Source organism: Artibeus jamaicensis, unplaced genomic scaffold (genome assembly GCF_021234435.1).
Source record: "Artibeus jamaicensis isolate MK-2021 breed Jamaican fruit bat unplaced genomic scaffold, CSHL_Jam_final contig_490, whole genome shotgun sequence".
Taxonomy (NCBI): domain Eukaryota; kingdom Metazoa; phylum Chordata; class Mammalia; order Chiroptera; family Phyllostomidae; genus Artibeus; species Artibeus jamaicensis.
In genome coordinates, this window is record NW_026521861.1 from 18,353,114 (window position 1) to 18,365,140 (window position 12,027).

General features: G+C 57.8%; 1 protein-coding gene across 4 annotated transcripts in view; it reads right to left on the bottom strand.

Annotated features, from left to right (window-relative positions):
* FAM53B (family with sequence similarity 53 member B) overlaps positions 1–12,027 on the bottom strand; it is a 110,394-nt gene that overhangs the window by 65,354 nt on the left and 33,013 nt on the right. Inside the window, exon 1 of one of the 4 annotated variants that reach the window (XM_037159082.2) lies at positions 7,540–7,604. The exons of the other annotated variants lie outside the window; for them this stretch is intronic. The gene's annotated coding sequence lies outside the window, so the exon portion shown is untranslated. Of the gene's footprint in view, positions 1–7,539; positions 7,605–12,027 lie in introns of those variants that run through there. 4 annotated transcript variants of the gene reach the window in all.

Below are 12,027 nucleotides of genomic sequence, written 5' to 3' on the forward strand. Positions count from 1 at the left end.
CTCACCATCGACCTTTCCTGGTCCCGTTCCCCATCCCACCCCGCTGCAGTGACACCTCCAAAGGAACCCCATGGACACCAGCAACCTGGTGACCACCGCCCGAAAGTGAAGAACAGTGACGGTAACAGTAGTGAACACACAGAAAGGCAACTTGTCATCTGGAATTAAAAACAAACTGCTCGGCGTAGAGAAATGTTTCAGAATCCGCTGCTCTGTGTACAAACTAATTGCGCCCTGGTATTTACTCGCCATCCAGACTGTAAATCATATTTTTCTGCTTACTTCAATTAGACTTTACAGGGGGTGTTATTGAAACTGCTCGATTACGGGCCAGCTGGCAAGCCCAGGAAAATCACCTTCTCCTGTTCTTCGAAAACGAGGTTCATCCGAAGTGCAGAAGCAGAGAAGGGAGGAGGGAAATCAATACACTGTCAGAGGCCTGGCCGCTGGGGAAGGCAGGCTGCCAGCTGAAGCAGGGGACCCTGTGGCTCCGACACCACCTGAGACAGAGGTGACACATTCTGACCAAGAGGGATATGCTCAAGGAAAGACCCTCCGACCACTCCTCCCAGTCCTGGTCAGACAGCCCAGCAGAAATGTCCGCCAGGCTCTGGACACTTGGCTCAGGAGCACGTGAGTCCCCTAAGGGGCCGCATACCTGCCCTGGACTCCTAGCTCTTGAAATGCACTGTGTGAGTGACCTTTGCCAAGTTACTTACTTTCTGAGCCTCAGTTTCCCTCCCTGTGAAGCAGAGACATCTGTGGCTGCCTCGGAAGAGTACCACACTCCCTGAGAACAGAACCCAAGCCCTGGCTTGGCTGGGAAGCCCCAGGTCACTGGAGGGAATGTCCAGGAAACCACAACTGTCCCTCCTTCATGGGGGAGCCATTGGGACCTGACCCTTTCTCAGCAATGAATGCCCAAAGTAGCTGTCCTCTCAACATTTTTAAAGGGACATTCCATCCAATTTTTTAAAAGCTACCCATTAAGAGAAGACTGGCTGTCTTATGGCCCATCCCTCTGGTGAATCAGGAGGTGGCCAGTGAGAAGGATGCTGCTGAAGTCTATCTCCATGGAAACAGGTTAGCCCAGCTGATTTGGCTGATGCAGTCGATGCAGCCTCCAGGCACCAAGCACAAAGCTGGCCGGAAGTGTCCTGATTCTTAAAACTCTGTCCCCACTGGAGCCCCTGCAGGGTGCCAGGGCTCACAGAGGCAGCAAGGGGGTGAATACCGGAGCCCCTGGGAACTGGGTGGGTGGGCAGCCAACACCGCAGACACTGAAAGAAGAGAGGAGGTCCAGGGCAATCCCAGTCCCCAGGGTCACGAAGGCGGGCGGAGGAGGGGACACAGGCACAGAGTCCTGGGCAGATGCCTCCACTCCACACAGGGGCCAATGACACACAGCACGGCCCGTGTGGGGACCGCAGGTGTAGAACAGCCTGGATACCCACCAACAGGGAACAGGCTACTTAAATCCCAGTGCAGTCATGTACTGGGTCACCTTCACCGCGATCTGAATGGCAGACAAATGAGCGTCTCCAGGAGAGCCTGCCACGAAAACAGCAAGAGAGGGGTCAGCACAGGCCCACGGCCATGGTGGCCTCAGGGAGGGACTGTGGCCCTGGAGCAGCACAGGCCTACGTGCTGTTTGAACATTTCGTCCAGAGCACACGATACCTCTCTGATTGAAAAGAAAACAAGCAAGGTTTCAACAGGAAGGGAAGAGGCACCTGGGCAGAGGGGAGAGTGTGAGCAAAGCAGGGCGGCCTGCCCTGTCCAGGTGTGTGGGGGACGGCGAGCGCAACCGGGGCTGGAGCCGGGGGGCGTGGAGAGCGGGCAGCAGCAGGACGTGGAGCTGGAAGGACAAGATTCAAACCAAAGGCTCTGAAGGCCGGACTGAGTGCAGACCGCCACACGCCGCGGGGACTGAGTGCAGACCGCCACACGCCGCGGGGACTGAGTGCAGACCGCCACACGCCGCGGGGACTGAGTGCAGACCGCCACACGCCGCGGGGACTGAGTGCAGACCGCCACACGCCGCAGGGGCTCCCCGAGCGGCTGGAGCTGGCCGCTCCGACCTGTTGGGAGCCACTCTGTCTAGACCCTGTGCAGCACCTGACACACCGACCACCTTGAATGCACGACGACCCCGATACACCTGTGTGGAGTTTGGCTCCATTGTAGCAGCATCTGAAAAGGGCCGGGCACGACCTCGGACACGAACCCAGACCAGGACAGCCTGGTACGATCTGGAATTCTCTGGGACTCCTCTGACCTGCAGCACGGGCCTGGCCAAGTTCACTGGGGAACGTCAGTGTTTGTAGAGGGACCTGGAGCCCGGTCGGAGAACTGGGCCGGGGGGCTCCTCAGGAGGAAGCCAGGGCCTTGGCCTTTGAAGGGACAACTGGGTGGGTGGCTCTACCCAAAGCAAAAAGAAAGCAAAGGCCCCCTGAGGCCACCTCAGAAGTGCAGACCCTGCTCTGGCCTGGTGGGCTTTTTTCTTAACTCATACTAAGAGCAGCTTCTATCTAATGAGCACCTACTGTATACCAGCTGCTTTGGGCACATCAGCGGCATGACAGGTTCAGTTACCCGAATTTTATAGATGAGTGAGCCTGTGTTTGAAGCCATGTGGACCAGCTGCCAGGCCTGTGCTGCCTGCCAGCGTCCCCCTGCAGCAGAGCCCCGGCCCCCCACCTGCCTTTCCGTCCCAAGCACACCCTTTCAAAGCTGCGCCAGGACACGACCCCAGCCAGTGCCCTCCTTGGATTCAATCCCAGAGGGATGCGAACTCCTACCCTGCAGCAACCCGCATGCAAACGTCCCTAATGGCCTCATTCCTATCGGTCCTGGCCAGGGACGCACCGAACCAGGGACACACCGTGGGGTCCTTCACCAGGCGAGTGCTCAAACCGCTCGCACTGTAAACACACCACACAACTGTGCTCGGCACCAAGGGGGAGTCACACCGAGAGAGGAAGCTGGTCACCAAAGGTTAATAAGTGGATGAAGCCATTTACATAACACTCTTGAAATGATAAAATTACAGAAATGAAAACTAGACTCGTGGTTGCTGGGGAGGGTGGGCACGGGGTGGGCGAAAGGGCGTGGGAGCGGCAGGGAGGCGAGCGTGGCTCTGGAAAGGGGGGCTCCTTGGTGACGACGTTCTGTGTCTGGTCTATGTCACTGTCCCTTTCCTGCTCGTGACGGTTCTGCAAGATGTGACTACAGAGGGAAACCGAGTAAATGGTACACAGGGTTTCCCTCTCTCGTTTGACAACCACATATGAATTGCCAACGATCATAAAATTTAGAACTTAGATTAAGAAAGCCCATTTGTCAAAAAAGCACAAAACTGAACACCTAGAGCAAACTGCACTGTATATTTTAAAAACCTTCTAAAAAAGCCTCGTGGCTGCCACTGCCTGCACCAAGGACCGCGGGCAAGGTGGGACGAGGACACGCGCTGTCAGATCGGGCAGCCCTGGCTTTCACCTTGAACAAGTCTCTGGACTCCAGTTTCCTCGTCCTTACAACGAAAGTGGTCATAATGTTTTTGCCCGGGGGACACCTGGAAGGGGCAGCAAGACAGCGTGTGTAAGAGGGGCAGGGAGAGGAACCTGTTGGGGGCTCCCCGCCCCCCCACCCTGGTGAGAGCGCAGCCACCGGGGTCAGCACTTCTGGCTGTCCACGCCACCCCACCAGTCTCCCGCAGTCTCCTTGACCTCCGTTTAAATCTTGTGCCGCTACTCCCGGTCCCCACATTTGTTCCCACCTCTCCACTGAGACTGCCTGTCCAGGGCTCACAGCAGACAGATGGCCTCCAGCCCCGCCCCACGGAGCACAGGCTCCCTGGCCCCGCCCCCAGGAGCCTCCACTCAGTGACTCCTCTTCCCCAGGACTCCCATTGAAGGAGGAAAGGGCCAAGTCAGACATTCCACGGACCCGTGACCCCATTTCCCTGACCACTGGGCTGCAGACGTGGTGGCCGAGGGCCCTGGCCATGCTACAAATCCTCACCTCAAGGGTGCATCTGCCCAAGGACACCCCTGAGCTCCCCAGTACTGTGTCCAGGGCCAGGCCTGCAGGGTAGGAGGGCACCCAGAGCAATGCTGCTTGCAGTACTGCTGGGCCCCAGACCCAGCACACGGCACCCAGCCCCAGGGCCGCCTCCACGCCCCACACAGCACACACCCACTTTCACCTGCCGCCTCCCTGAACACCCACCAGGGGCCGGCTCCTCCCATGTAACCACCTCACATTCCTACGAACAATGCTCGCTGTCAGGCTCCCTGTCCAGAGTGTTCCCACTTTCCGGATGAGAAAGCTGAGGCTCCACGAAAATGAAATAAACTGAGCATTTGCCCGAGATCCTACAGCACACAGGGCCAAGGGCAAGGTCTGAATCCAGTCTGCCTCCGTGGCCACTCTCTTGGACACCACACGGGGCAGGGGACAGCTGTGTTCTCTCACATGAGTCCTTCCCGCCGTGAAACTCTTGCTTTTGTTCTGCAGTCTTCAAGGTGCTTTGGTTCGTTTGCGACCCTTGAACCCAGCTGTCTGACAGCACTTTGGTCAGACTCTCAGCTTCTGACAAAAGGGAACCCTGCCTGGTGCCTGCCGAACGCATTAGGATATGCAAAACACTGTCTACCCTCTAAAAATCCCTACCCCGCTGAAGCAGATGGGAGCAGTGGAGACACTGGCCCTGCTGGGAAGCCCCGGGGCAGCAACGCTTCAGCAGTTACCTTTGTAACAGCGGACTATCTAACCACCCTAAACACAGGACTCACAGCCCAACCTAACTCGACCTTGGCCACTGACAGCGACTTTCCTGATGGCCTAAGCAAGTCAGTCCTCTCAGCGCTCCCATTTCCCTGTCCCATTAAGCAAAGGAAATGGGACGAACAGAGATTCCACAAGGCCTTCGGAAAGGCCTCGCGCACTCTCCAACCCGCCTGCTTCCGCCCTCGGGACAAAAGCGGTCGGTCTGCAGGCAAGGTCCAGAGGCAAACCCATGGACGCCTGGGGAAGTGCCTGTCTTAGCAGTCCCGCTGCCTCTGCCAGATCCGGTGATGAACCAACAGAGGTCACAGTCAAGGTCACCTCTGCCGACGAAGGGAGTGAAAGCTGCCCAGGAAAGCCTTTGCCTGCTGTGAAAAGACAAGTTACAAGCTGTCCAGGAACGTTACCAGGAGCCTGTCCTCTCCCAGACCGAGCTGCTATTGGAAAGAGTCTGCCATTTCCACAAGAGGACGTGTGCAATGGATGTGGGTGTCCCAGACCACACTGGAGCATCTAAACCAACTCCCCCCACCCAGTCTCAGTCCTCAGTCCTCCTGAACAGCCACCAACAGAAGACCACAGTGCCTCACTGCCTTCAAACGCAGTCAGAAAAACAGAGACATGCAAAACCTCTGTAGATGACACCCAGCTACACTCTGCACACCCAGGACGCACTCAACACGAAACATCACTGATGAGAGGAAACTCCGGGACAGAGGCCGTATTGGGGGGGGGGGAATACATTTTTAAACCATTTTCTTAGTATCTTCTTGGTTTGTACCTACTGAAATTACAGGTGGTACAGAGTACACCTCTTAACAGAATGGGAATAACATCACCATAGCAACAGTGCCATAGCAACCTAGCTTACAGCATCAGAGCGTTCCTACATGTGGGCGCTACTGCCGTCCCATTTACAGAGGGACAACTGAGGCCCAGGCCAACCAGTGATGAAGGGTAAAACAAGGACTCGAAACCACAGGTGCTAAACTCCGAAGTCTCTGTCTTAACCCTTCGACTCTGGGACCTATAAACTTCAACACCGTTGTCCTTTAAGTATCTGATTTCTCAGTTCCATCAAACAAATGAAGAGACACGGGTTTGCAAATACCCCTTCTCTACACAGCTCCTCCCGAGGCCCCGAGACGACAGGGAACCCTCTGGAACTTAAATCTGAAACGCTGCCCTCGGGGTTCCACCGCAGGCAGAGTGAGGGTGTCTTGGAGAAGGTGGGCATGAGGCGCACCATGGCTTTCATTCCTCACCTCGCGGCTGGGCAGCAGGGGAAGGAGCTCCTCCCAGGACAGCCTGCTGCTTCCAGCCAGGCTCAGGGTTGGCTGGGGGGAAAATGCCGCTTCTGCCGGCTTCCCGCTCACCGGAGGCATCTGTGACCACCCGTCCGGTTACCCTGGGCCTCCGCCTCCAGCTCCACCTGTGCAGTCTGGGTGTGGACCTGACTCCATCCTCCCCTGCACTCGGCACCGAGTCTGCCACGGCAGGAGCCTGCTCAACATCCGTCTGCCGGGTCAGTAACAACCCGGGAGGGGCAGGGGCGTCCATGTCCAGAAGTCACGCTTCCAGTCCCCACTGGGTCCCCACCCAGTCTCGGCAAGCCGAGGGCCCTGGAGGAGCTAGATAATCTTGCTAGGCTCACTCCCTCCTTGTGCACCGTGTGAGATGTTACCCCTGTTCTGCCAGCTCAGGCGGAAGGTAAGGAGGTAAGGCTCTCTAAGGTGGGGGCACCCTATGTAATGTCCCTAGATGTCCTGATATCCTTAGGGGAGCACAAGACTGGGCGGAGAGCAGGCCTTTGTGAAGGCTTGTGAACTGGCCGGCAGAGATCACACCTGCCCAGCTGGGTGGGGCCTGAGCAGCGTGGCACAGGGGACTGGCTATCGTGGTTGCCAGACATTCAAATCCAGGATCGATTCTCATGCTCCCGGGGGTTCCCATTTGCATGCGACAGGTGAGGAAACTAGGATCAGAGAAGCTGAATGACCTGACTAAAGCCACACAGCTGGCAGGTACCCGTGCCCCTCGAGAGGATGTGCTCACCAGTCCATTGTGACTGGCCGCAGAGTAAGGGGTGTCCCTGAGGGGGTTTCCCCAGTGACTAGCAGCGTATCCCTCCCCTGGCCTGGTCCTTCAGGTGACCAAAGGCCACCGAGCACCCACATTTGGGGAAGAACCAGCGGTCCCATTACCTGGCTAGAAAGGGACCCATCCTGTGCCCTCGGCTGACAAAGTGGCCTAGGCCCCTGTATGAGACCATCTTAATGGAGGGGAAACAGAACAGTGAAATCAGCTGGGAGGCCAAACAGGGACTCTGTTCTCTGGGACTTCACACAGTCACTGTCACGGTGTCAGGGGGATTTGCTGTGGGTTTGGGGGATTTTTTTTTAAGCCAATAACATTTCGAGAGGAGGGGGAGGAATGACATTACTCAGGGACATGAAAGTGTTGAGATCTGGAGCCAAAACAAATCTGAACATGGGAACGAGGCAGCCCACGCTGTTTCTTGAAAGGGAAACCAGCAGCATGCGTGACCTGTCAGGAGCTCATTTATCAACGGGAAGAGCGGACGGGGCCGTCTTCCTAGAAGCCCTCCCGTCACTCCTGTGCCTGTCATTTTAAACCCTCCAAATACCAGGGGAGAAGAGCATGCAGTGGCCTGGGATCGGCTGAGCAGACTCCAAAGGAAAGAAGCAAGGCCTGGGTGGGGAGGGCAGGGGAGGGGGGAGGGGTACTCACGGACAGCAGCGCACCACACCGCGCCTCCTCCACCCCGGGCAGAGCAGGATGGGCAGACGCGGTGAAAGGCCCGGAGATAATCAACTGAAACTTAAGCCACTTAGCTTAAGACGACCATGACCTGCTCTTCAGTCAGACCTATTTACAAGTACAGTGAAAAAACAAAACAAAACAAAGAAGGGGGATGGAAAAAAGCCCGAAACAAAAACCAGAATGGAGAAGCCCACACCAGGGCACGTGTGGCCGGTGCAAAGACAGATGACTCAGGAAGCATGGGTACGGGCCCGGGCTCGGCCACGGAGCAGCTCCGCCCGTTGGCCAGGGCGCTTCCCCTCTCTGGGCCTCAGTTTCCTCACCTGTCAAATGGGAGGTGGGGCCAGACGAGACTAGTGAGTCACATGCAGGCTGTGGGCTGCAGCGAGGCCCTCTGCCTCCCCTGCCTCAGTTCCCTGCTGCCGAGAACCTGGGTGAGAGTGAGACCCGATGTGGATCTGGAGGTGCTGTGGGAGCGACGAGGAAGCAGGCTAAGAGCTGATGGCTGCCCCAGCGGGGTGTGCGGGTCAGGCTTCCGCTTCGCTCAAACCTGACGGGCAGGACTCAAGGTCCCAGGAAACCAGCCAACAGCCAAGGCCAAATCTCACCCCCGCCATCAAGAGCCTCAACTATGCCCTCCCTAGCAGCCACGTGGGGGGCAGGTGATGACGAGGTGAGAGGCGAGGACGCAGACCCAGCCCCCCTCATGTGTATCTGTGGGGTAGAAACGAGGGCCGCTGCACACATGCATTGCCCCGGCTCACCCCTGAGCACGCAGGGCACCTGACGTCGCTCGGCAACACACAGGGCTCCCTGTCAAGGACTAGCTTGGAGCCCCAGGAGGTCAGTCGCTCTCCAGGCTCCCTGCCTCCACCTCCCACCCCTGGACAAAGAACATCCTCTTCCTTGTCCAAAGGCTGACGGGCTCCTGGGGCCCACAGCCAGCCACGGCCTCGCCCTTCTGCGAGGCTGTCACCCCCACCCAGGAGACATGCGCAGCCCTCCCACCAGCACACCTCCGGGGCTCCAGGTCAGGGGGAAGCACTCCGGGTCTGGGCCGGCCGCACGCCGGCCCTGCTCCCACAGAACAAACCCCTCAGTAGCTGGCACTCCGCACACGGCTGGGAGGGCAGCGATCTCTCTGTACCAGGGGCCTGGGGGCTGCTGGCACAAAACATACCCCAAGTTTCGCACTGGGACACTGGAGGGGACCCAGGAGGGGACCCACGGGCTCCTTAAGGGCGGCTTGAGCACACAAGGACCACCAAGCTTCCCATGTGCCTGCCGCCCACTCCGAGGTCACATGCTGCCCTCAGCTCCCACCCAGGGCTTCCCTGTCCTGTGCCGAACCAGTCTCCTAACCTCCTTTACAGGGACTGTGGCGGCAACGGATCAGGCGGGCTCACCACCTCCCGTAAAGCCTGCCACCCTGTTCTCACTGCAAGCTCCGCCCCATGTTCGAAAACACTCATCTCCCAAAACAGATCTTCGGAGAGACCGGCTGCCTGACGGGTCTGTGCTAACGACAGGTACACGTGATCTCCCCGGCACCTCTCGGGTAAATCCCTGAAGCCAGCAACCTGCACCTCACTGCTGTGTGCAGACACAGCACCAGACCGTGGACTCTTTAGCCGGAGAAAGAGGCCCCCGTGAGAAGGGCTTCCCTGGGCCGCTTGTTCAAAGCAAAGCCCAGCATTCTGCTCGGAATCACTCAGAACTGGCCGCAGAGTCAACGTGAGCAGCTTGGGGAGCAGCTGCGTCGTGGGTCTTGAGCTCCTTTTTTACTTTTTGGCAGGGCGAGGAGGCGCGAGCAGGGAGTGGCACCTCACTTGCAGACGTCTCCACTTCCTTCTGAGCACTCTGGATATGACAGCCCGGCCTCCTAAGCACCGAGCAAAGACCTTGGGGGAGAAAGAGGAAATGATACGGCCAACCAGACTCACCGGCTTCGGGGAAAGGCACCTCAGAAGCCCTGCTGAATGCTTCCAGAACCTTCTGCAGGTGTCACAACAGCTCACAGTGAGCCTCAGGGGGCTGTGAGAGCGTTAACCGGACTTCCCAAGGTGAGCAGGTCACGTTCCAGAATGGTCCAGGCCCTGGGAGGAACAGATCCGCCCTACTGTGTGGCCACAACACACCCTGAAGTGCCCGGTGGGAGCTGCCCAACACGCCGGCTGCTACTGGGTTGTCATGTTTTTGTCACCATTGTCCACATGCCCCAGTGGGGCCATCGGAACTGAGTTTGGGTCCAGGTGTGCTTTGCTGTCAGGAAGCTCTTCTCACTAAGTCAGCAGCAAAACCTCTGTAGCCAGGCCCCGGAGCACATGCTAAGCCCAGCGACGGGCCGGCCAGGGGCCTGTTCTGCAGGAAGGCTACACGTCAAACCTCCACCAGAAGTACAACCCAGAGGGGCAGGCAGATGGTCAACACCCCCAGAATGAAAACAACAATAATACAGTTGTTTTCCTTTTTAAAGATGCCAGATGGAATAAGGGGATGGGACCAGAATGAATGCACGTAAACGGTGCTGGACAGGCCGGCATCTGGGCACCAAACCCCAATGTGGGCGCTCTCGGGGGGCAGCAGCCTGCCGTCCCCGCCCAGCCCACGGGAACAGAGCTGCACTCACTCTCACCACAAGCCCCCCACCAGGGCTCGCTCCCTGCCTGCTGCAATGCAGGCAGGGGGAAGACTGAAACCTCCGTAAGCCCCAGGCCTCCTCCCCAGGAAGTGAAAATCACTACACTGATGCACGAGTGGAATAAAAGTAAAGTCAAGTGCAATAAGAGGCAGAGCACCTTTTCGAACCAGACGGCGCCACAACCGGGCCTCCAGAAGTTCGGACGCTGGCCTCACGCCGGGGTCTCTCCCTCCCACACTGCGGCTGTCCTCTGTCCACGTCAATGGTTAATGAAGCAACACAACATTTACCAGAGCCCTGATGTTTGTGAAGTAAAGCCCAGCATGTGCCGGAGATGACACCCACGTCTACGGGGACCCCCCCTATGGGGCTGGCAAATCTGTTCTGCAGCTTCCCGGCCCCGGTCTGGCCTTGCCTGGCAGCTGCGGGCAACCACAGGGTCAGCATCTATCAGAGGCAAGTCTCCCTGAGCACTGTGGGCCACACCCCAGGGCAAGCCACACTCTGTGGGCCCACAGCAGGTTCCCTTTCACAGAGGGGCTGGCAAAGGAGTGAGCGTTTCTCCCCAAAACTCTCATGAGAACCTATTTAAAAGTCGCTTGCCTTCCACAAAGATGAACAAGTCAACCTCTAGGGAGATGAACGCAAAACCCAAGTTGGACAAATTCTGCTGCCATCCCTCCCCGCCCCTCACACCGCGTGAGCCTCGAATGCCGAACTGATCTGCCCTCCTGATGGTCCATCCTGCTCGAGTGCAGAAAAACATGCACCTCTGGCCCAGCCCACATGGGACGCAACCTCAGCACCTTCCAGAAGGGACAGGATCCCTCAGTGGCCAGACCTCCACACGGAGGACCAACTGCAGCTTTTCAAAAGGCTGAGAGTTCCATACACACCGACAAGAAGCCACCTTCCAGCCCAGGTGACTCGAAGAGCCGAGACCAGAGCAGCAGACCCAGTCGGTTCCCACCAGGTGAAGCTGAGTAATAACTACAGTAACAACACAGAAGCATCTGGAAAAACACAAAAGAAGCTTGGCATCCATGGTCTCCCAGGAAGTGGGCAGCTGAGAACAGAGGTGAGGGGACGCTTCAAGGAATACCATTCTGCACATTTTAAAATTTAAGGTATGACCTATGTAAAGAAATACGTAAATTATTAAAAATCAGATTGATAGGGGCTCCTCCAGAGAGGGGAGGAGGTGTCCCTGGGGGCCGGGGAGGGGGGTGGACGGGCTTCGCGTGGCTGCATCTGCATCCCTTGCCTCCGGGCCTCTGCTCGAGCTCGTCCCTCCAACTAGACCTTCCCCCACTTCCCCTGCACCCTCGCAGCCTCCTTGGCCCCAGCCAGCCGAACCCTCTCTTAAGAGGGCTGTCACCGCTTCCGGGAAGGCCTTGCCCACACCACTGAGTGCAAACCACACAAGCCGGGGATGAACCGGGGGTGTCTCTCTCCCCTGTGACCTGTGTGGGGGCTTCTGGGAGGGCTCCAGCCCCCCACTCCCGCCCAGTTCCCTGAGCCCCCAGGAGCTGGCACGAAGAGCTGCTCAGGAAATGTTTGCTGGACCAAAAACACACATGAGGTCGGGTCTGGACTGCCCCGGTGCCAAAGCTATCGAAGCCTCGCCTGCTCGTGGGGTTTCCCACCACTATCGAAATGGTGTTGTTAACACTAATTCAGAGCATAGCACCTCCCGAGCCATGAAGGGCTGGGCTCAGAGCTGTCTGGGTTCCTCGGAGTCTGTGGTCACACACAAAGTCCTGTATCTGACAGCGCCCACACCTCCTGGAAACCTGCAGATACCCGTCAGAGCC